Below are 23,141 nucleotides of genomic sequence, written 5' to 3' on the forward strand. Positions count from 1 at the left end.
TGCATTAGAACCATTCAACAAATTGTGGTGTTTTTGTAGAAGAAGAGTTGGAATGTGGATGCTAGGAATTTTGCAATTCCCTGCAAATCCCAGATGTTTCTGTTACATTACTACAAGAAAATTGTGTTGGAATCCCCACAAGCCAAATCACATTGGATTCCCTCAGTTCCCTCATCTACAATACTGTATGATGTCAGTAGGTTTTCCTGGGTGCCGATCAAGTCCGGACACAGATACTTCAGACAACCTAACTGGCCTTTGACTCAAATATAAATCCACTGAATCAATAGTGTCTGGTATGATTGCCCCACCCACACTGTTGGGTGCCAATTTGATCAGGTGAAGAGTTGAAATGCTTGACAGTAAAAATGTTCTCTTTCGGGAAACTGCAGCAAGAAATTGTGTTTTCACCCAAAATATACAAAACATTTAGACAAAATATTTGGAGAGGGTTCACAGTAAAAAAAAAAGTGGCAGATCCTTGCAAGGAGCACCACTCCAGATTCCCCTATTTCTGAAGCCAAGACCCAAGATGGCTGCCAACACTTCCTGGTTGAAGTGTTGGCAGCCAATCAGAGCTCTGCAGATCTCTGCTCCAGCTCGTCATTATTTGTGAAAGCTTCGCAATCGTGATATACAAATTTGGATTTCCTTTAATTTCTCACTGCTGAACGCATTTACACCAAATAACTGAAATCTTGATCAACAGACCAAAATCTACTTTTCTACCAAATTCGGTGTAATTCTGTCCAGTGAATGGGGCTGTAGTCGTGTTCAAAACTCCTATGGGAATTAACATGAGAAAGGTACTTTTTTTTAACCCCACCCCCATTTTTTTCACTACCACTTGACGGATCAGCCTGAAACTTTCTATGCAGAACCAGATTCACCAGAATTTTTTATTGGGAAATTTTCGGGAAGATTCTTCAAACGGCGCCAAAGCTATAGGCAAGTCAAAAAACGATTTTCCTTGGAAAGATATATATATATATCCAAATCGTCAAATCCCAGGAGAAAATACATGCTCACTCCCAGCAGGTAATTGCTTTTAAGGTGTATTGAGCAGCACACCCAACGAGTCATAACGACACTATGGTGTTGAAACTTGTTGAATGTGCTGCTCAATACACCTTACAAGCAATTACCTGCTATTAGAGGGCACATGTATTTACTCCTGAAGTTTGGAGTTTGACGATTTGGATATTACCGGGTCCACACCCGGTCATGGGCTGCTCTTGGGGTCTGAGAGCACCTGTGTGATATCATTGGTGTAAGAATATTCAGTATGTCCGCATATAATAGGTACTCTTATACGACTCTATCAATCATTGCTTCTTTCTCTGTCTCTTTCTTCCTTTCTTTCTTTTTTTCTTAGTTTCTTTCCAAGAAATGCACGTGTTTGCCTGAATAGCTTATAATGCATGCAAGGCTGCATGCGACAGAATGGTTAACTTTTCCAATAACAGTACTACTTAATTCTCTTCATGTATACAATATTTTCCTTGCACCTTTCTGAAATGGCTACACGTTATGTGGGCATATTTATAGGTGGCTTGAAAATTGTTATAGACGGAAGCATATTTCGTCTTTATTACTCCTCGTGCTTAAATTCCATGATTAGCAACATTATCCCATTTAATGGATACTTATGCTCCATCCTCCCTGTGGTATGTGTACAAAGCCTGCCTGAAAGGTATACTTTACTGATTTTCACAAGAATAATGTATACTCTAGAGAAATAATTCAGAAGCAGCTTTATGTTTCCAATGAAGCAGAATAGTCACCGCAATCCCTTTTCTTAAGGTAAAACCTCAGCTTTATTATTTAATATGTTTTGTGATCTTCTCAAACATAGTGTAGATTATTGGTATTCTTGTGCATTGCATTTACAACATTTCATATCAACTTATTTGAAATGTACCCTCATTCGATATTAAATAAAAATGTAAGCACTAAGATGCAGGAGAAGAAATGTAAGCTGTAATTTACCTGTAATTTCCTAATATAATCAACAAGCATCAGCAACGCCAAGAGGTTTATTCTTGACAAGCAATTCGTCATTGTAGTTATTTTCTTCCAATCATATGCACCACATGTCACACACCCCTTGGTGAGTCAGACAATCCTGCAGAGGTTTCATATTTCTGCAACGGGAAGGGGGACTCGATTGGTCTTTATCCACATCTAGGACGCAATTGAAGTTACCACCACAAATAGTTGGAGTTTAGGGGTCATGCAACAGTGTCAGAGTGAGCCTGACCACAAAAGCAGGATGGCCTACATTAGGGGCATATACAGCTACCAGCGCCAGGGGCATAACACCCAGGCTCCGGTCCACCACAACACACCTGCTGTCTGTATAAATCCTATGAAAGTCTGTGGCAAAGGGGACCCCAAGGACTATCCAGATGAGAATCCCCTGGCATAAGCCAACATTGTGGCTCCATAAATCTGACCCTTCAATTTCCTGTGGAACCTTTGGAGTTCCACCTCAGTCAGGTGCATATCCTGTAGATATGCCACACGTATGTGTCATCGCATGAGGTAGGTGTGAACATGGTAGGGCTTAGTTGGTGTAACCATTTCCCTCAGATTCCAAGTCAGTAAGTTGTACTGAGGGGTTGTGTGCTTATTAGGTATCATGTGGGCTGTGAAGCGGCATTTGGAAAGAGGCAATTGCACCCTCTAGGCACCAAGGCTCCTCCAGTGGGATCACCATCTTTCCCAGCACTGTATGCGTCTGCATGTAAGTCAGGTGTCAGATGGTCAGGCCAGTGTGTGTGTTGGTAATCTAATCCCCAAAATAATAATACAAACAACAATCCCCTTCACCACCCTCCTAGCCAAGATGACACCCGGTTCTCTGCCACAAAACTATAGAATATACAAACAAATGATAAGAACAATGTAATCCTCCAGTCCATTATGGTAATCTTGGGTGTGGGTTACATTCAAGAAGGTAGCCCTTTGATTGCAGCCACCTGTAGATAGTCCTCTGAACCACTCCATCACCTCTCCCCGGCATGAAACAGTAACCGGGCCATGCAGCCAGTCATTCAGCTTACTGCCCTGAAGGAACAAAAGTTTAACTTCACAGGTCATCCATCTGGTGATGTCAATGAAGGACCAAGGGGGTGATCATTGGTGGATTCTGTACCACCAGTGTCCGAGCTGCTGTCGGAGGCACTTTCAGAGTGCAGGACTTCAAAGGGGTTATGGATGTGCTGCAGCTCCCCCTACACTGCCTGTTCTTGCTCTTTGGCCTCCTGCTTGGATGTCAGTTTAGAACAAGGTCTGCAGGGATGACATTGCCTTTACAATTGGGTGAACCCACCCTCAAAGTCTTGAGGTTTCTCCGGTCTCTCCGCCAGGGCCTTGGCATGCAGGCAAGTCCAAGCATTCTCTAGGGTCGTGAAAAATGAGTGTGGCCTCCATCTGTGATACAGAGCTTGGCAGGGAACAGAAGAGTGTATTTAAGACCCAAGGTGTGTGGTTGAGTTTCCATGGCCATGTATGAAGCACGTTGGCACTGTACTTCACCAGTGTAATCTGGGTATGCCGTGATGTCACAGTTCTCAAACTCTCAGAGAACCTTTGCTCGGAAGAGTTGGAAGTGCAAGACTCTGTCCCTATGTTTGAGGACACGGGCAATCAATGGGTGTCAGCATCCGCTCGGTAGAGGGAGTTAACTCGGTAGGCAGTGGGCCTGCTCAATAAAGAAGGTTGTCAGTACTCTACCCGCCAACACTGTCTCCATCAGCCATTTGTCGAGGAAGAGCTTCATGTTGTGACCTTTGGAGCACTCTGTAAGTCCCACAAGTCTCACATTATTGGGCCGAGAGCGACCCGCAACATCCTTCACTCTCCACTGCACGGAGCTGTTATTGACCTTCATCTTTTTTACCTGGGATTGTAAGTCTTGGACTGTGAGGCGTATTGCAGTCAGAACTGTTTCAGTGTCATCTACCCACTCCACAAGCTTGCAGTGGTCCACACAAAGTAGCCCAACTTCCAAGGACACTGTGTCGATCTTGGACTCCGGCACTGCCTTGGTATCCAAGGTTCCTTGCTACATGCACCTGTTTGTCATTCTACCACGTATTCCGATTGGTTTAACCACCTTTGGTATTGGCCTCTTAAGGGAGTGGCTTACCTGTCGCGGTACCTCCGGCTTCAGGCTCTCTTCCACGCCATTGCACCGACGGACAGGTAAGCCTCCTTAGGTCTCCCCAGTTGGGCGTTTATATAACGTGTGCTCTTGTTTTTGTCCATTGAGCTTTGGCTGCGTTTTTTGAGCCATTTAAGAATTCCTTTTCTTTGCTATTTTGACATCGCTCATACAGCCTGCCACGTGTAGACAATATCGGACATTTTCTCTTGCTCTGATTGTTGGTCTATTGCCCAGACACATATTTTCATTTTATTTCAATCCTGTTATATGTGTTCTAGCTAGGCCTGGGTGAAAATTTCGTTCCGTTCGTGGAAATTGCGATAATTTGACATTTTCGCGTTCCGCGGAGAGCGCGAAAATGTCAAAAATTCCGGTTTCCGCAGCTTGGCGATAATTTGTATTGTTTTTAGCCATTTGCGCTGTCTCGCAACAGTTCGCGCCCGCAGTGACGTCATGCGTCGCGCGATCACGTCTTTCTTCTCGCGATCATGCACCGCGAGACAACTCAAAACAAGATGGCCGCGCCCGCAAGCAACCACATGGGTAAGTTGGCGACCCGCAACCATGCAGAAAATCTCGCGAACATGCCGGAAAAAAACTTCCGCATCTTCGCGATATTTCCGCTTGTTTGTGATAATTTTAAACATTTTTGCGATAATTTGCAAAAGTTAATCTCGCAAATTCCGCCCACCCCTAGTTCTAGCTTTGAGCTATGCAAGTTTGCTATATATTTTGGATATATATGCTAGTCTCCCCCTATTGATTTTGGCTCGTTCCAACATGCTTTTTTAAGGGTGATTAACAGAAGTGATGTAACATTTCCCCTTTAAATATATACAACATGTTTTGTCTTACAATTGGCTATCACCGTATTTTTCAGAGCGGTGTTCCTTTCCTGAGCGGTTGCCAGGTAGAGGTTGGTGACTTACCCAGTCTTTACGGGTGAATTTATTTCATTTTCCCCTTTTTTTGTTTTTTTGATTTTGTGAAACAGCATCGATGTTATGTTAATACCCAGTATTTCTATATCTTTATCTATTTGCAGGTAAAATACACCATCAACGGGCACATCTAAAGATTTTGTGTCCTTGTATCCTTTGTTGTGTTCATACACATTTCCACTTTTGCAGTAGCATCAGCGGTCCTGATGAAAACCTAGCCTTCGAATAGGCTATATGGCTGAAACATGTTGACCCATTGGTGTTTTTCTATCACCACGGTTTACATATTTTGACTGTTGGTGCACATTATTTTAATCCTGGTCAAGAACATTTCATAATAAAGTTTTTTCATGCTCTTGAACTAGTTTTAATCTTCACAGTTTTCTTCACATGCACTGCACCCCTCACTCACATTAGTAGCTTTACATTTGTGGATTTTATATATCCAATACTAAATTTCAAAACATCCCTGAGCTCCTCCCTCTCAGAGAGGGGGTTGTAGCCCCCAGAGGAACCAGGTTTTTCCTCTGGGAGGAGCATCCCAAATGATGAAGCATGTCACTATTGGTGAGTGAGGGATTACGTCCTACATAGGGATATGCCCTTAGATAGATCTATTGGGCTTAGACACTGATTTTGTTTCACTTTTTCAACTTGATTTAACTTTGTAGTAGTGAGTACTCATACGTCTTCACTATTTTTTAGACCTCAAGGTTTTCGTATGGTTGTTCATCTTATTACTGGGGAATAAACCTTGTGTGGTCTTAAAACTTCCCTTGGACCGTCCGGCGTTGAACCGTTATTTATTATAGTACCTTGCAAAATCCACTCAAACTGGGTGGAAGGTTTATCAAGGGTGGCTTCGAGATGGCGTAGAGCACCATACTCTTCTGTCGACATTCCATCCTGGATCAGGGACTGCTCCCCTGTCGGAGCAGAGTGATTGCATGATTAGGATTTCATCATGTCTGGATTGTGCCTCAGGGCTCAGTCACCCCAAGAAAAGAGCTCACCCAGTCACAGGAGGTAATCACAGAGGCTCCTACATGGTCAGCAGATAATTTTGTGGACCCCCTGAGCACCAATCCAACCAAAACCACCTCAGGATCAAGGCGCAATCACCGGGGGGGTGCACTTCGCCCCCTTTCTCTTTCACTGCTGGGCGCAGGTTAGGGGTTCCACCTCCTAGGCCCGGGCCATGAGTCTCCAGTGTGGGATAATTTGCCACAAGGGCCCTGCCACAGGGCTAGCCATGCAGGACAATCCAAGGCGACTGCTTCCTCACTAGGCAGAGCGCCTAGATACAGGGAGTCAAGTCCAGCCCCTTCCCAACTCTTCACCAGCAGCTGAAGTCCAGCAGGTAAGGGCCCAGATTCAGTAGTGGGGATCCTCCAAACAGCACTCATGATCAGCCCTACTGAACACAGAATGGGACCCACCTCACACTAATAGAAAGACCGACCCATGCGGCAAACAGTTTGGTAGGCCCCTATCAGGGGCGACATGGAGAACTCACCCGCAGCAGATGCAGGTATGCCTTGGGGGCGCCAGCAATGGGCCTCATTGTTGAGTCTCTTGAGCCTTTGACTATTAATCTCAGCGTTGGCCACAGTAGTAACCCAGCAGACTGCTCGATCTGCGTCTTCAGCAAGGCCACAAGGCAAGGCGAGGACCACACAAGGCCCAGGATTAGGCCAGGCACTGATAGTGCTCATGCAGAGACATCTGCCTAGACCGCCATCTTGGCCACACACCCCTGAAGATAATCTGGCTCTCGGCAAATAGAGTGGTGTTGTTCATCTCTCTAGTTGATCACAGGTAGGCGCTTTTGAGGAACATAACTCAACTCATGAGTGGAGGCAAGAGTCCATAAAGATGATTCAGAGCAATTGAATAATTAAACCATTTGTTTGAAAGGTTTGGCAACTGGAAACAGAAAGAGGGAAGATATCATAGAAGACCCTCCTCCCTGGGCCTTATCCATTTTTCTGGCTGGCATAATAGTTTTCTGAAGGAACAGGTAGGGCGTTGAGGACATGGGTCCCTATTGTCTTTTCAACATCGTGCTGCAAGTCCTTAAGGTAAGACTTGCATCGCTAAGTCTGTCAGAAGGCAAAGTGCACGAAGCACGAGTTGCCCAGAGGATATGATTCACAGGATTTTATGTTTCGAGATATTGCCAATATGTTGGCACTTATTCAGGCAGAGAATACAACCCTGAGACATAACGGTGTGCCAAAAACAGTTAACCCAAAAAAGGGAGTCTCCTTGGGCTCCACCACCCCCAGTTCATAGCAAGGCTAAACCAATTATGAAGTCTGCCAGTTTTCAGGCTACAGGATGTGCTACTGCCCCTACTTATCCTGAAACTCTGGACCCAATCCCATTGGCCCCGCCAGTGCGCTTTCATGGGGACAGCAATAAATGTGGAGTTTTTATGACCCAATGCCATTGACCCTTTATTGTTAAACCAATAGCCTTTCCGGATGGTGCACAAAGGTGGCTTTCATTCTCTCTTATCTAGAGGGAGATGATGTGTTCTGGTATATTCCACTGGTGTAACATAATGATCTGTTATTTTATAACTTTCAAAACTTCCAAGAAGCCATGAAAAGACTAATTGCTCACCATTCCTTGATACAGTCAGCTGAGAATTTCTATTGAGCCTTAAGCAGGGTCCTCTGACCTTTTACACTACATCTCTGCCTTCAATTGGTTAGTTGTAGAAGCTAATTGGCCAAAGAATAAACAAGTGGCATTATTTTACAGAGGCACTAAGAATGACCCCAATGACTTGATTTCTCATGCCTGGAACCTCCAGAAGATTTCAATTAATGTATTAATTCAGAGGTAAAACTAAATCACAGGTTTACTGAACAAAAATCTGAAAACGGCAGACACCTTAAGCACAAGATGATAGGGTTTCAAAATAAGACTACGATAAACTCTCCAGTCAAACCAACAGGCGCTTCTGAGCACTTGCAGATAGGGTCAATCAGATGTCCTTTATCAATAGATGAGAAGGACAAACGAAGAAGGTTAAATCAAGGCATTCATTGTAGTAAAACTGGGCATTATGACAAGGAGTGTCCAACTCGGCCAATTAAAGGCTAAGAATTCCACAGTCACTTCTACAGCAGCCACCCTCACAGTCACCCAGCCGGCTTAAAAAGAGTCAACTCGGTAGGGGAAGGAGTTGGTCTTTCGGGGTTTATTTTTAAATTCAAACCACCCTTGTGTAGCCTATCACCTAACCATTTCTATAAATCTACAGGCCATCTCAGAACGTTCCTGGGAGGCAAAATCTCTGATAGATTCTGGAGTCTCCGGAAACTTTATAAATACCTAGTTTATAGTGACACTAGGCTATCTTACCCAGCACAAGGACAAACCCAAAAAAGTAAGAGTAGTAGATGCTAAGGAGTTGACTTCGGGTCTTACACAGTTAAACACTGATAAATTACTCAAGTACTATGTCAATGCTCCAAGGGAGGAAATCTGCTTTGACATAATAGATGCTCCACAACTTCGCATGGTCCTAGGTTTGCCTTTGTTAGTTAAGCACAATTCCCACATTAACTGGCACACTAGAGTGATTACATTAGGATTTGAGTATTGTAATCATCATTGTTTTATGATAAGACCATCCTACCCTGAGAAATCCCTTGGCATATGAGAAGTATATCAGTGAGTGACGGTCTTGATGACATCTATGCAGATCAGGCTGATAGAAGTGATTAAAAAAAGTATAACACCTTGCCTTTGGGACTTTGACAGTCAAATTGATTTAGTACCCAGAGCTACGCTACCATGCAGTCAAACGTATGCCCTCAAAGAAAAATAGAATTAGCACTTCGGTCAGTACCAAGACAAATACCTAGAGAATGGGTTTATTCAAAATTCAAAGTCACCTGTATCTTCACCATAATCGTTTGGGGCAAAAAGGGGGTAGGTTTATGGACTGTATAGACTACTGTACTTTCAGCAACATCAGAGCACAGAACAAGCATTCCCTACCACTCATTCTGAGTTTGTTAGACCAGGTTAAAAATGCTGTGATCTACATGAAGTTGGTTCTGCGGGGGACTTACCGTTTGTTTGAGTCTGATAGAGTGATAAGTGGAAAAGGCATTCCAGACTGAATTTGGTTTGTTTGAGTACCAAGTCATGCCTTTCGGGATCTGTAATGCTCCGGCTGCCTTCCAATTTTTTATTGATGAGATGCTGAGAGAATTCCTAGATATCTGTTGCATAGTTTATATTAATTACATTTTAATATATTCTCCGTCAATGCCAGAGCACGTAAAACAGGTACACAACACTCTCCAACAACTCTATATGCCAAACTGGAAAAGTGTGAATTCCATTCCACTGAAGTGTATTTTCTAGGTGACAGTCTTAGCCCAACTGGGGATAAGATGGGTCCAAAATAGGTGGATGCCATGACTCCATGGCCATCCACCACAAATGTTAAACAGATCCAAAGCTTCCTTGGTTTTGTCAATTTATATCAGCGGTTCATTGATACATTTTCTAAAATGATCACTCCTATTATTCAACTCCTACATAAGGGTGTTAAGTTCCACTGAGAATCAGAGGTAGAACAAGCTTTTCAAGGGCTAAAAAGAAAATTTACCATGGCTCTCATTTTGGCTTACCCAGATACTGCCAATCTCTTTATAGTATAGGCAGATGCCTCACAAACTGCTACTTGGGGGAATTCTGTCCCAGCAAGACAAGAAAACAGACCAGATGCACCCCATTGGTTATTACTCCTGAAAATTACTTCCTGCCAAGCAAAATTACCCAATTGATGTTTGCAAACTATTGGGGATAAAAGCAGTTTTTCCTGAGTGGTGTCAGTACCTATTGAGGGGCAAGATATCTATCACTACCTACATTGAGCAGAGGAATCTATAGTTTCTACATTCTGTACATGCTCTCACAGCACGAAAACTGCGATGGACATTGTTTTTTAATTACTACAAATTCATTATTACCTACAGCCCAGGGAAGGAAAACATCAACGCAGATACTCTCTCCCGGATAAGGGAGTCAGAAGTCATCCAGACAGAAGACAAACCAAAGTCTATCATTTCTATGTAACACTTTCAGGGAGGTGTACTAATCTCAACCTTTTTAGAGTATCGGAGAGTGCACATAGACACAATAACTTTAGATCAATGGTTACAAGAGATAGACAAACGTGTGAGCATAGATGGGCTCTTGGAAAAGGAGAATGTTTGTATGTACCAAACAAATCATTACAACTGCAAGTCTTACAACTATGTTAACAACTTTGTTAGCGGGGCATTTTGGCATTCAAAAAACCTTACGATTTGTAAAAAAAAAATTTTGCTGACCATCCATGTCCCATGACATTCAGCAACATGTCCACACGTATGCAACATTCGTCTAAAGTAAAACACCCCATGGACCTCCTGTGGGTTTTGTATGCCCAATCTCAGTCCAACCCAAACCATGCCATATGTTATAGTTAGAGCTTATGATGGAAATCCCAAAAACCAACCCTGGAAACAAAAAAGTGTTAACTATTGTGGATCACCTTTCCAAGATGACCCACCTTATTCAATTGAAGAAACTCCCCTCTGCAATTGAATTGACTTCCATTTTGATGACCAATATAGTGATATTATAAGGTTTATCTACCATACTCGTCACAGATTGTTGATCACAGTTTATCTCAAAATTCTGGACCACATTGTGCAAGTCATTGGACATGGACGTGCAACTGTCTTCTAGCTACCATCCCCAAACTGATGAGCAAGCAGAGAGGACAAAACAAACAATGAAAAAGTACTTATGTTGTTTGTTACTAAGATTCTTTGGAGATTGGTCAGTTCTGATCACGCTTCCCAGAAAATGTCCTCTTTCTTTTGTGTCCAGGGATACCATCCTTGGATGACTCACTGAAATGATATGCTACAGCTTAAGATACCTGCAGTTCTGAATGACCAAGCTCACCTACTCGGTCTTCTAGAGAAGGCTCACTTCCATTTAGCCAAAGCTAAGGAAGTGTATAAGATTACTGCTGACAAACACTGTAGCCAAGAACCTGTGTATGCAGTAGGGGATAGGGTCTGCCTCGCGACAAAAAATATACCCTTACACAGCAAGAAAAAGCTACTGATCCAATTTATTGGTCCAATTGAAATCTCCAATGGTGTTAAACCCTGTAGCCATGAAATTGAAATTGGCTCTTTAGCTAAGGGTTCATCTGGTCTTTCAATTATCCTTGCTCAAGCCCTGACACCAAGACAGTAGAACAATCTACCCACCACCACCAACAGAAATAGATGGCTACTGGGAATACGAGGTGAACTCAAGCTTACATTCCAAACGCATTTGAGGGAAACTTCAGTACCTGGTAGACTGGAAAGGCCACAGGCTGGAAAACCGATCTTGGGAACCTATATCCAATATTCAGAATACCTCCCAATTAATGTAGGCATTTCATCATCTCTTCTTCACAATCCTCGCCATATTGATCCTGTTTTCGGGGCCCTTTTAGGAGAGGGGTACTGTTGGAGCCCAGCACAGAACAGTCACTAACACACAAACAGCCACCAGCACATGCACACCAGCATACACACTCTTGTGCACAAACAGTCATTAGCACATGCACACTACCTTGTACTGCAGACACCTCTCTGCAGTGAGAGTTCGTTATTACATCTCAGCCCCCCAGTACTGTTGTCCTCAGATATAATGTGATTCTGAGTTTCTGGGAAATAATCTTGTCTCAGTCTCCCAGTGCTGTTGCGCTCACATACAATGTGTGGGAAATGCTCTCACATGTGAAGTAGGTTTATGTGTTATGCACCAGCAAGTTTTTTAAACAGTCCAGAACATTCTTTCTCCTACCACGAGATTTGCTGAAGTCTTGTGACATTTCAGAAAATCTCGGCAGGAATCTTGGGCGTGTTTGTATTCAAAGAGCGCCGAGGAGTGCACACATGTTTTTCCTCGAGAACTTGATGGGAAGAACAACAATGACCTGCAACGCCCATCTGCCTCCTCAGCAGTTCCGTGGCCACGCTTGCCCTTCTGGTTTCAGGCTCAAATTCTGGAGGAAACCCTGAAAACAGACAAAGGTCAAGTAAGCACTTATCACTGCCTCAACTAACTTCGAAAGAGAACAAGTTTGATCTGAGACGACTACGCAAAGCTTATCATAAATCCAAACAGAAAAGGGACTTGGATTTGCAATGAAGGAAATACCACTACAACCTTTAGTTGACTCATTGTCAGTGAAATTGCTCTCCCCCCTCGCACCTCCACCATCAAGTGAGGCCTTCCCCTGAGCCCCTGCACTCTCAAATGCTGGTGTTCGAGACCCTCCTCCACCTGCAGGTTTTACCTGCGCCTCATCCCTGGAGGTGCAGAGGACCTCTGTCCCTTGCTCCGCTCTATTCTCTCCGTTTTCACTTGTTTTTTACTGATTTCTATCTCCCCCCTTTTACTCTCCTTCCGTGTCTTTACTCCGTTTTCTCTCATTGTTTACTGATTTCAATCTTCCCCTTTCACTCCCCCTGTGGCTTTCCTCCGTTTTCACTCGTTTTTCACTGATTTAATTTTCGCCTCTCACTCTCCTTCTGTGTCTTTCTCCCACTTTTCTTGCACCTTTCATTGCCCCATTTTCACTCTTTCCTCTCTTTTTGCCTTTTCTGCCTGTTTTTCCCTGCCGCTGCTTCCCCCGTGGCCACTCCCCCCCAGCATGACCAACGCGACTGGCCCAATCCAGCTCCCCTCCCTGCTCCCAGCTTTCCAGCCTTCCCCGACCCCTACTTATGGATGCGCAGCTGACGTGGGCACTAAAGGCAAGCCCATCCTCGCCCATCCGTGACCCGACCATGACCAGCGCCAGGAACCCTGGACCTCCTCAACGCCAATGCTACGACCCAGCGGCACTCCACACTCTCAACCCAGCACGCAACAAGAACTGCAAGCTAGCATCACCAGCCGGCACCCACCTACCCTTCAGCTGTCACCGCTGCCGGCACACCTGCAGCACCGCCAAGACCACAGACCCGGCGTAACCCGCCTGCAGGACCACAACCCAACCGAAGACCCTGCAATGCATCCTCCTCAACGTCCGATCCATCCACAAACATGCCACCGAAATCTGGGACCTCCTCGACAGCACCACCCCGGACGTGGCGTTCTTCACTGAAACATGGACCAACACCACCTCGGGACCGGACATCGCCATCGCCATTCCCCAAGGATACAAGATCTCCAGGAAGGACCGCCCATCCCAACCGGGAGGAGGAATCGCCATCGTCCACAAATCCAACCTCCGCCTGAGCACACTCCCTGACGAGCCCACAGACCTGATGGAACACCTTCACTTCAAGATACTGGCCAGCCCTACCACCACTAGGGGTGGGCGGAATTTGCGAAATTGCCTTTCGCAAAATTTAGCGAAACGGCAAAAAATCTCCCCGAACACGTAAAATTTCGCGTGCTCGCGGAGATTTTGGGCTGATTAGTGCGTTACTGAATTTGACCTTCAACTCGGGCACCTGCTTTATTTATATCTGTAAGTGCTTCCTGTTGAGGTTTAATTTTTGTGACAGGAGCATCGTGCCAGAATGAATACTGACCTGCATATTTACCCAAGAGGTGCCACCGTTTTGTGCAATACCTCTACTCAACTGTCTAATCTGTAAGTGCTACCCACGTTGGGTAAATGTATAGTGCTTTTCCTACACTACAGCTGCGTAAAGGGCCAGAAGAGTTGTCTCCCGTGACCATGTGTGTCTGTAACTTTGCCACCGCGCTGACGGGCCCTGGGGTCCCTCGAATGAGCTGTCCATCATAGTGGGGGAAAGGGCGGGAAGACGTTGTACACCGCTAGTGTGTGGGCTGGGGCCAAACGGGCATGGCCTCCATGCAGTTCACATGTCTCTTGTTTATAAAGGGCCAGAGACCGATCAGAGCAGCAGATGAGGAGACAGAACCTCAGGAACTACACGGGGATTGCGCTCGACAAACTCATGGGTGCACAGAGCTCCATCAAGGATTACAGCAAATTGTTGACGGTAGATATGCGGAGAAAGTACACCTGCCTAGTCTCCACTGGGCTCATGAATCTTTTGTGCTGATTAATGCGTTACTGAATGTGACCTTCAACTTGGGCACCTGCTTTATTTATATCTGTAAGTGTTTCCTGTTGAGGTTTAATTTTGTGACAGGAGCATCGTGCCAGAAGGAATCCTGCCCTGCATATTTATCCAAGAAGATGCCACCGTTTTGTGCAATACCTCTACTCAACTGGAGTACTCTCTACTGGCTAATCAGTAAGTGCTACCTCAGTGGGTAAATGTATAGTGCTTTTCCTACACTACAGCTGCGTAAAGGGCCAGAAGAGTTGTCTCCAGCACCATGTGTGTCTGTAACTTTTGCCACCGCGCCGGTGGGCGCCGGGGTCCCTCGAGTGAGCTGTCCATCATAGTGGGGAAAGGGCGGGAAGACGTTGCACACCGCTGGTGTGTGGGCTGGGGCCAAACGGGCGGGGCTTGTATGCAGTTCACATGCCTCTTGTTTATAAAGGGTCAGAGACCGACCAGAGCAGCAGATGAGGAGACAGAACCTCCTGGTGTCAGGAACTACACGGGGATTGCGCTCGAGAAACTCATGGATGCACAGACCTCCATCAAGGATTACAGCAAATTGTTGACGGTAGATATGGGGAGAAAGCACACCTGCCTAGCCTCCACCGTGCTCACAAATCTTTTGTGTTGATTAATGCGTTACTGAATTTGAGCTTCAACTCGGGTACCTGCTTTATTTATATCTGTAAGTGCTTCCTGTTGAGGTTTAATTACAGGAGCATCGTGCCAGAATGAATCCTGCCCTGCATATTTCCGTTCTGTGCGGAATGCAAAATTTCACAAGTTCTGCGAGCGAAACGGAAATTGTCGCTCACCCTTAACCACCACCCTCCGAGGAACCCTCATCTACCCAACCCCTGGACCCCGCGGACTTTTCATCAACTCCATCATGGACATTATCTTCCCACATGCCATCGCATCCACCAACTACACCATACTGGGAGACCTCAACTTCCACCTCGACAACTAACTGGACCTCAGCACCACATCCCTCCAGGACAACCTCCACAACATTGGACTCCGCCAGATTGTGACCGATCCCATGCACTCAGCAGGACACACCCTCGACCCCCTCTTCACAACAGGTAACTCCATCACCTTCAGCCACACCACCAAACTCCCATGGACTGACCATCGATGTGTTCACCTCACCCTCAGAACACTGCACCTGCTCCGATGAAGAAACTGGACCACAATCACCGACAACCAGCTAACCTCATCACTTAGCAACTCCACCCCAACCATCGCGGAAAACGATGACCCCAACACCGCAGCCCGAACCCTGCACAGATGGATATCCTACAGTGCCAACACCATAGCCCCCCTCAAGAAAAACAACAACACCCACACCAAGAAAGCCAGATGGTTTACCACTGAACTTCGAGAGTCCAGGCGCACTTGCCGCTGCCTCGAAAAGGCCTGGAGGAACACCAAATCCACAGAAGCCTACAACAACTTCAGAGCAGCCACCAACGCCCACCACCAACTCATCATTCAAACGATTAAAAAAGCAATTGAAGACAGAATTTCCACTCACGCACACAACAGCAAGAACTCTTCAACATCATCTAGGAGTTTGCCCAACCCACCAGCAAGTCCACTGACATCCCTCTCTCACAAGACCTCTGTGACAAACTCGGCACCTTTTTCCACCAAAAAATCATGAGCATCTATGACAACTTCGACGAAGACAACCAACACACTGAACCCCAGCAACCACCCCGACACCCTGAAGCCAGCGATCGACAACTGGACAGCCCTCACCACCGAAGGCACACTGAAGACGATGAAATCAATCCACTCCAGGGCCCCCACGGACCCCTACCCTCACCACATTTTCATCAGAGCCGCCGACACCATCGCACCCATGCTCTGCCACATCATCAACCACTCCCTGGCAACCGCCACGTTCCCCGACTACTGGAAACACTCCAAGGTCAACCCACTCCTGAAGAAACCCTCGGCGGACCCCATCTACCTCAGAAACTACAGACCCATCTCCCTGCTCCCATTCCCTGTGAAAGTCATCGAGAAAGCCATCAACAGCCAACTCGCCACATTCATCGAAGTGCACAACATCCTCGACTTCTCCCAATCCGGCTTCAGAAAAAAACACCGTACGGAATCCGCCCTCCTCGCTGCAACAGACGACATCTGCACCCTACTGGACAAAGGAGAAACAGCAGCCCTCATTCTCCTTGACCTCTCAGCGGCGTTCAACACAGTCTCTCACCGCACCCTAATACGCAGACTCCACTACGCAAGGATCCAAGACAAGGCACTCAACTGGATCTGCTCCTTCCTCTACGGCAGAACGCAGCAGGTCAGACTCCCCCCTTTCCTCTCCGACCCTACACCTACCACCTGCGGAGTCCCCCAGGGATCCTCCCTCAGCCCTACACTCTTTAACATCTACATGGCTCCGCTCGCCCCCATCGTCAGAACCTGCGAACTTAACATTGTGTCATACGCAGACGACACCCAACTCACCCTCTCCCTATCCAACGAACCCAATACCGCCAGACACAATTTTCGAGAAGGCATGGAAGCCATCGCCAAATGGATGAAAAACAGCTGCCTACAACTAAATACCAACAAAACAGAAGTTCTCATCATGGGCCCAAACCCCGACACATGGAACAACACCTGGTGGCCCCCCGCCCTCGGAAGCCCACCCACCCCCACGGACTACGCACGCAACCTGGGAATCATCCTGGACTCCGAGCTCAAAATGGACTGCCGGATCAACTCCGTCTCGTCCTCCTGCTTCCACACCCTCCACCTCCTACGTAAGACCTTCAAATGGATCCCCCTCAAACACAGAAAGACCGTCACTCACGCCCTGGTCACCAGCATACTCGACTACGGCAATGCACACTATGCCAGAATAAACAAAAACCACACTGCAAGCTACTGAACATCCAGAACGCAGCTGCAAGACTGGTCCTCGACCTGCCAAGACACTGCCACATCTCCCAGCACCTGCGCACACTCCACTGGCACCCCATCGAACCTAGAGTCACCTTCAAGATGCTCACCCACGCCCACAAGGCACTCCACAACACCGGACCAGCATACCTAAAAAGCAGACTCAAATTCCAAGCACCCCAGAGGACCGTACGATCTGCCCAGCTCTCCTACGCTGTGGTCCCCCTCACCAGAAAGACCGGGAGGCCGCTCTTTCTCCTTCCTGCAGCCCGAGCCTGTAACGCCATGCCGCTCCACCTCAGACAGACATCTCTCCCCATCTTTGCAAGAAACCTCAAAACCTGGCTCTTCGACAGACTCCCCCCCTTGATGGACTGGAGCCTGCTAACCCCACACCACCCCAGCGCCTTGAGACCCTTACTGGTGAGTAGTCGTGCTTAACAAACGCCTGATTGATTGATTGATTGATTGATTGATTGATTGATTTAGTAACTACTGAACGTTTAAAAGTAAGTGAATACATTAGAATCAGTCCATGTAAGAAATGTGTGTAGAAACAACTGTTGGGGAAGTTAACACTAATAAATATTGCATATGTTTTCTTGTAGATAGCCGTACGCACACTCTTCCCTAATCAAGAGGAACTCAGAGAAGCTAATCTGGTTCTCAACAAACAAGGCGCTAAGATCCATCTCTCCAATTGATCGCAGGTAGGTGCTTTTGGAGAACGTAACTCAACTCACAAGAGGGGGTCCATAAAGAGATATTCAGAGCAATTAAGGGGCATATCATCAAGGCCATGCGATAATTATCACTCAGCGCTGTTAGCGCGAGGATAATTATCGCCGGCCAACTCTGAATTTTATCGCGAGGATAGCGTGCTATCAGCAACGCTAATCTCCAAAGCGATAAAATTCAGAGCGCAAGCTGCCAATTGTGCATTTATCGCTGGAAATACAGCGATAATCGCACAAGGTTTGGCGAAAGCTTGCTGATAGGGCAAGGTATACTTAGCCATGATATCCACCTTACATAGGATATCATGGCTAAGTCAGTTTTGAAGCAGGCGTAAGGAAAATAGCGATAACAGAGATTATCGCTACTTTGCTTGTCGCTCTGCAGGTTAGCGTGCTCATTGATAATTGGAGAAATGTCGCTTAGCGACATTTCTCCAGTTATGTCAGGGCAGGAACGCCCACTTTGCATCTCATTAGAGATGCAAAGATGGGCGTTGGGGGAAAGGGCGATAATGCAAGGATTCACGCGATAGCGAGACCTTGCTGATTAGGCGATAAAATTATCGCCGCTTTCCGTCCGAGTATGGACGCTAAAGCGGCGATTATTTTATCTCCGGGGCTTGATGATATGCCCCTAAGTAATTATGCCATTTGTTAGGAAGTTTTGACAGTCGAACGCAGAAAGAGGGAAGGCCCTCTTCTCTGGGCTTTATCCCATTTTCTGGCAGTCATACTTGTTTTCTTGGGGAAGAGGTAGGGCATTGAGAAGGTGGGTCCCTGGCATCTCTAATTGCTAAGTCTGACATTGGGATAATCAAAATCACCACTAATCATGCATCCACTCATATTGTAACACTTATCATCTCATTTTGTGCAGAAAATCACAGAAAAATAGATCTATTTTTAAAGGAATATCTGTGCCGGAACCTCGCTGCGCCATCTTTAAAATTAAGTTCGCCAGCCATGTTGGTTATGCTACACCAGTTAACTTAGCCAAAATCATACATTCTTCTCTTGCACCACATTGGTCTATCCTGATTAATCTCTCACTCTTGCAATAATGTTTCTGGAGTGCTTAAAGGTTAAACAAGCATCTCATCTATTATTAAACCTATTTGATCCAACCTTTTTAAGCTCTCACTCTCACAATGTATTTATCTGGACTCATTAAAGGGTAAACCAGTTTCTCCTCTATTTATAAACTGATTGCATACTTGAATACTATTGATAATTTACTACTGACCAATCATGTTCTATCATTGTTTGATAAAATCTTGAAAAGTTGTGTTTGCAACCAATGTAAACAGTTTATCATTGCTAATAATCTTCTAAAAAGTTTCCAGTGTAGTTTTAAAGCTAGCAGAGATAGCCATATTGGAAAACATGGATGATGAAGTAACTCAAGTCTGCTGATTATTTGATCTTTTAGCAGGGTTGGTACCGACAATCACAATTTCCTTATTCACTTACCAAATACTCCTTGGCCATTGAAATCAAGGGTCTTAATCAATCACAATTTATCAGACAGCTCCCCTTCAACTAATTTGAACATTTAGACAACATCATAAACTAATATGGCGTATCTTATCGTCAATTTTCAATATGATGACAATACCTAGCTCTGTTTGGAGGATTCTTCTCATGCTGATATGTGCATATTGACATTGATTCTTAATAATTTACATTCTTAGAGGCCACCTAATCAAATCCTAACAAAACCAAGGGGCATATTAACAAGGCGGCGCTATAAAATTATCGCCGCTTTTGCGGCCGTTTTCGGCCGAAAAGCAGCGATAATGTCATCGCCTTATTAGCAAAGACACGCTATTGTGTGTTTTGCTGACTTAGCGCACGTTTCCAGCACGCCTAACTTTGCATCGCTAATGAGATGCAAAGTAGGCGGGGCTGTGAAACCAACCAGGGAAAATATCGCAAAGGCAACTTCGCGATATTAACAAGGAAGGGTAGCGATTATTTAAATCGCGTTAAGTATGCCTTAACGCAGGAATTTAATGTCTGTTAAATTCCTGACTAAGGCATACTTAACATGGGGGGTGGATTCTGTGGCTAAGACCACAGGCCCTATCATCTAGGATATCGCCGTTTTCCACCATGGAAAACGGCGATATCCACACTATCTCTGGAATTTTTATCACCTCGGCGATTCGCGTTGTTGATAACGCGCTAACCGTGCGATAAATTCCAGAGATAGCCGGCGATAAATATGCAAGTGCTAAGCGCGCTTTGCGATATTTATCGCCGGTCCTTGTTAATATGCCCCTAAGTTCTTACATATATCTCCTCTCTAATGTCCCATCTTCAGATAAAAAATGGCCAAATTCAAATTACATCATAGACTGTTCTCTACCAATATCGAAAGTGCCAAATAACCTGGCTTACATTTTTGCCAATAGACTAAAAGGGTCATTTAGACCCTGGCAGGTGATCTGCTACCCTGCCAGATTTGCAAGGCCATGGCTTACGCTCGCCTGGCAAAGGACACCTGCCACAAGGCAGGTGGGAATTTCTATGCCTTCAATGGATCCGCCACTGTGGCATCTGTGTTCAAGGCACTAAATATTTGCAGAGTGAGCACCATGGTCAGGGTTTGGGTGTCAGCAAGACAAGTGTCCATGGTGTCTTCTGCTCTTCACCTTACTTGGTCCATTTTTATATGCAATAGTAGTGGGGGGTTCTGCTGGTACTTGGAGCTCACAATACTTCATTGGCTGTTGAAGCAATTCTGTGCTACTTTCCTAAATACCATCAGTCAGAAACTTTCTGAAGGCCTATAGGGAGCTGAATATGTGGGCTTATGTGCTTGCGAGAGCAAAGACCTACAAGTTTTGGCACTCTCATCTTGACCTTAAAAGGAACTTAAAGGGCCTGAGATGATTTGCAAACAGGGTTATTCCATTATGGGTTTACCAAAAGTGACCAAAGACCTTGTTTTAAAACTCTTTCATTGCATGGAGAGTTATTTGGAGTTCTGTTTTTGTGTATATATATGTATTCATGATAATTCTGTGTAAGGCACCAAAGTTGTGTGCTGAAACCAGTAAGCCTCAGTCTTCTAATGTTCAAATGGGCAGTGCTGCGCAACCCAGTGCACCAGCACATATCCGCAAACATGTGAGCTGAGAGCATTGCAATTGTGAGTTGAGGGACACCATTATAGCAGTTTGAATTTACATAATTGTTCTTCTGTACATTACCATATATGTGTAAAGTCTGATGTTGCAGGATGTTCCCCGTGATATGAAAACAGAAGCACGTCTGAGGGTGCAAGCATCACTGAGCAGTAAAGAAGCCTGCAGCGGGTACTAAAATAAGTGTGGTTGTTCTCTCGTTGGGACGTACTGCTATGTGATGAGAGAAACATAATGCAAAACTTGTATATAGATAGATAATACTGATTTGGTATTCGAAAGGGACATCTACAACTTACCTCTTCCAGACATCAAACCTGTATCCCATTTTGAGATACAGAAAAACTTTTCCAACTCCTAAAACAGGATAAGCCCACAGACAAAAATTATTTTATCAGTCGCAAAAGATGAATTGGAGGGTTAAATGAGTATTACACCTCGCCCTATATTATCAATTCCTTAACAAATAATATTTCTTCAAAGCTTCCTGTCCTATTTGTTGAGTTCATGTGAAGTGCCTTTTTCCTCTCAATTCAATTAAATTCAATACAATTGTATTATAAGATACAGATCTACAATGACATTCACTTGTTTTTTTCTCTCCAGAATGTCCGAATACGAACTTTTCTAGGACTTACGCACTATACATTCAAATTCATGTTCTTTTATTATATCACTGACTTTTATGATGTGTACAGTCCCTGAAATTTTATTTCCCTTGATAATCCTTGTGGTTATGTATTGGTAGAGTGTCACATCTAAAGGGCTCAGTTGCTGAAGGGGCCGCCGCACAAGCTGATCTTTGCAATGACTGAACTCAAAAAATGTTCACTTGTTGTTCCCACTGCTGATATTTCTTGCTGTTCCTACTGCTGATATTTGTTGCAACTTTTTGTATAATTATTGTCCCCACATTATTGCTTTTGCAGTGTTCTGCCTAATGTACCTTTAAGCTCCAGGGCATTGAAGGCGCCATATCAGAAGAATCAAATAAATAAATAGCAAAATTAATATTTCATGATTGTTTTTGAGTTTTCCAAATGGCATGCATCAATGCCGTCCTCTACAGGAATAAAAACAAACAAAAAAGAGATCCTAAGCGATTTTCTAGAAATTGTTCCAAAAACAAGATCATGAAGACATTATAGATACAGTTGAGGTAAGGGCAGTAAGACTTTTATGGAAGCAGAGTTGTATCCTGAATTTTATTAATGATTCAAATTAAAAACACAATATATTTGTGTTCAACTTCCATCAGATCACAGTTTTGTGAAATCACTCATCACAAACGTAGATGGGTGATTATGTATATCAGTAGGTATTACAATCTGCAAACTATAACAGTAAATTGGACTGTTTTAATTAACCCCTTCGCTGCGGCGGACATTCCGCCGCAGTGCTGGGGGGTGCGGGGGGGCAGCGCGGTGGCGCTGTGCTCATGACGGAGCCGCTCCGTCATGAGCCACGGTTGGGCTGTGCTCATGACGGAACGGTTCCGTCATGACTCCGCCCAGTTGCGTTGTCCCCCCGCACAGGCGGGGAAACAGCGCCGCGTAGGCGGAGCGGCCGCCAACGGGCGTGTCATGACGGAACCGTTCCGTCATGAGCACACGGCAACCGTGGCTCATGACGGAGCGGCTCCGTCATGAGCGGGGAAGGGGTTAACATTGTAAACCCCATCAATACTTTATTGTTTCATATGCTGCGGCTGGCCGAGTCTGTATCCAGCTGTAAGTATAGCAAACGATTTTAGCATTTACTATCTACACTATCTTTTCACAGTTTCTATACACTTGTCAAATGTACTTCTCTCAATAGAGGAGAAGAGCTAGTCTAAGTACTAGGGGCATCATTTATGAAAAGTGACGCATCGCTGCGAGAAAACAGCGATGCGTCACTTTTTATTACGCCCTCCTCGCAACACCAATGATGCGTCATATTTACAGTATGACAAATCATGTCGAAAGGAGTTACAGATACGTCTGTATTTCTGACGTATCTGTAGGCGCAAAAGTGACGCATTGCTGGAGTGTGTCACAAAAGTGACGCAACTCCAGCAATGGGTCATTACACATGGG

General features: G+C 45.1%; 1 long non-coding RNA gene across 1 annotated transcript in view; it reads left to right on the top strand.

Moving 5' to 3' along the window:
- Positions 1-23,141, top strand: part of LOC146796279 (uncharacterized) — a 120,511-nt gene that overhangs the window by 89,024 nt on the left and 8,346 nt on the right. Inside the window, exon 2 of the long non-coding RNA XR_014969590.1 lies at positions 17,786-17,887. This is a non-coding gene — a long non-coding RNA (uncharacterized LOC146796279). The remainder of the gene's footprint in view (positions 1-17,785; positions 17,888-23,141) is intronic.

This window comes from Triturus cristatus, chromosome 10 (genome assembly GCF_964204655.1).
Source record: "Triturus cristatus chromosome 10, aTriCri1.1, whole genome shotgun sequence".
Taxonomy (NCBI): domain Eukaryota; kingdom Metazoa; phylum Chordata; class Amphibia; order Caudata; family Salamandridae; genus Triturus; species Triturus cristatus.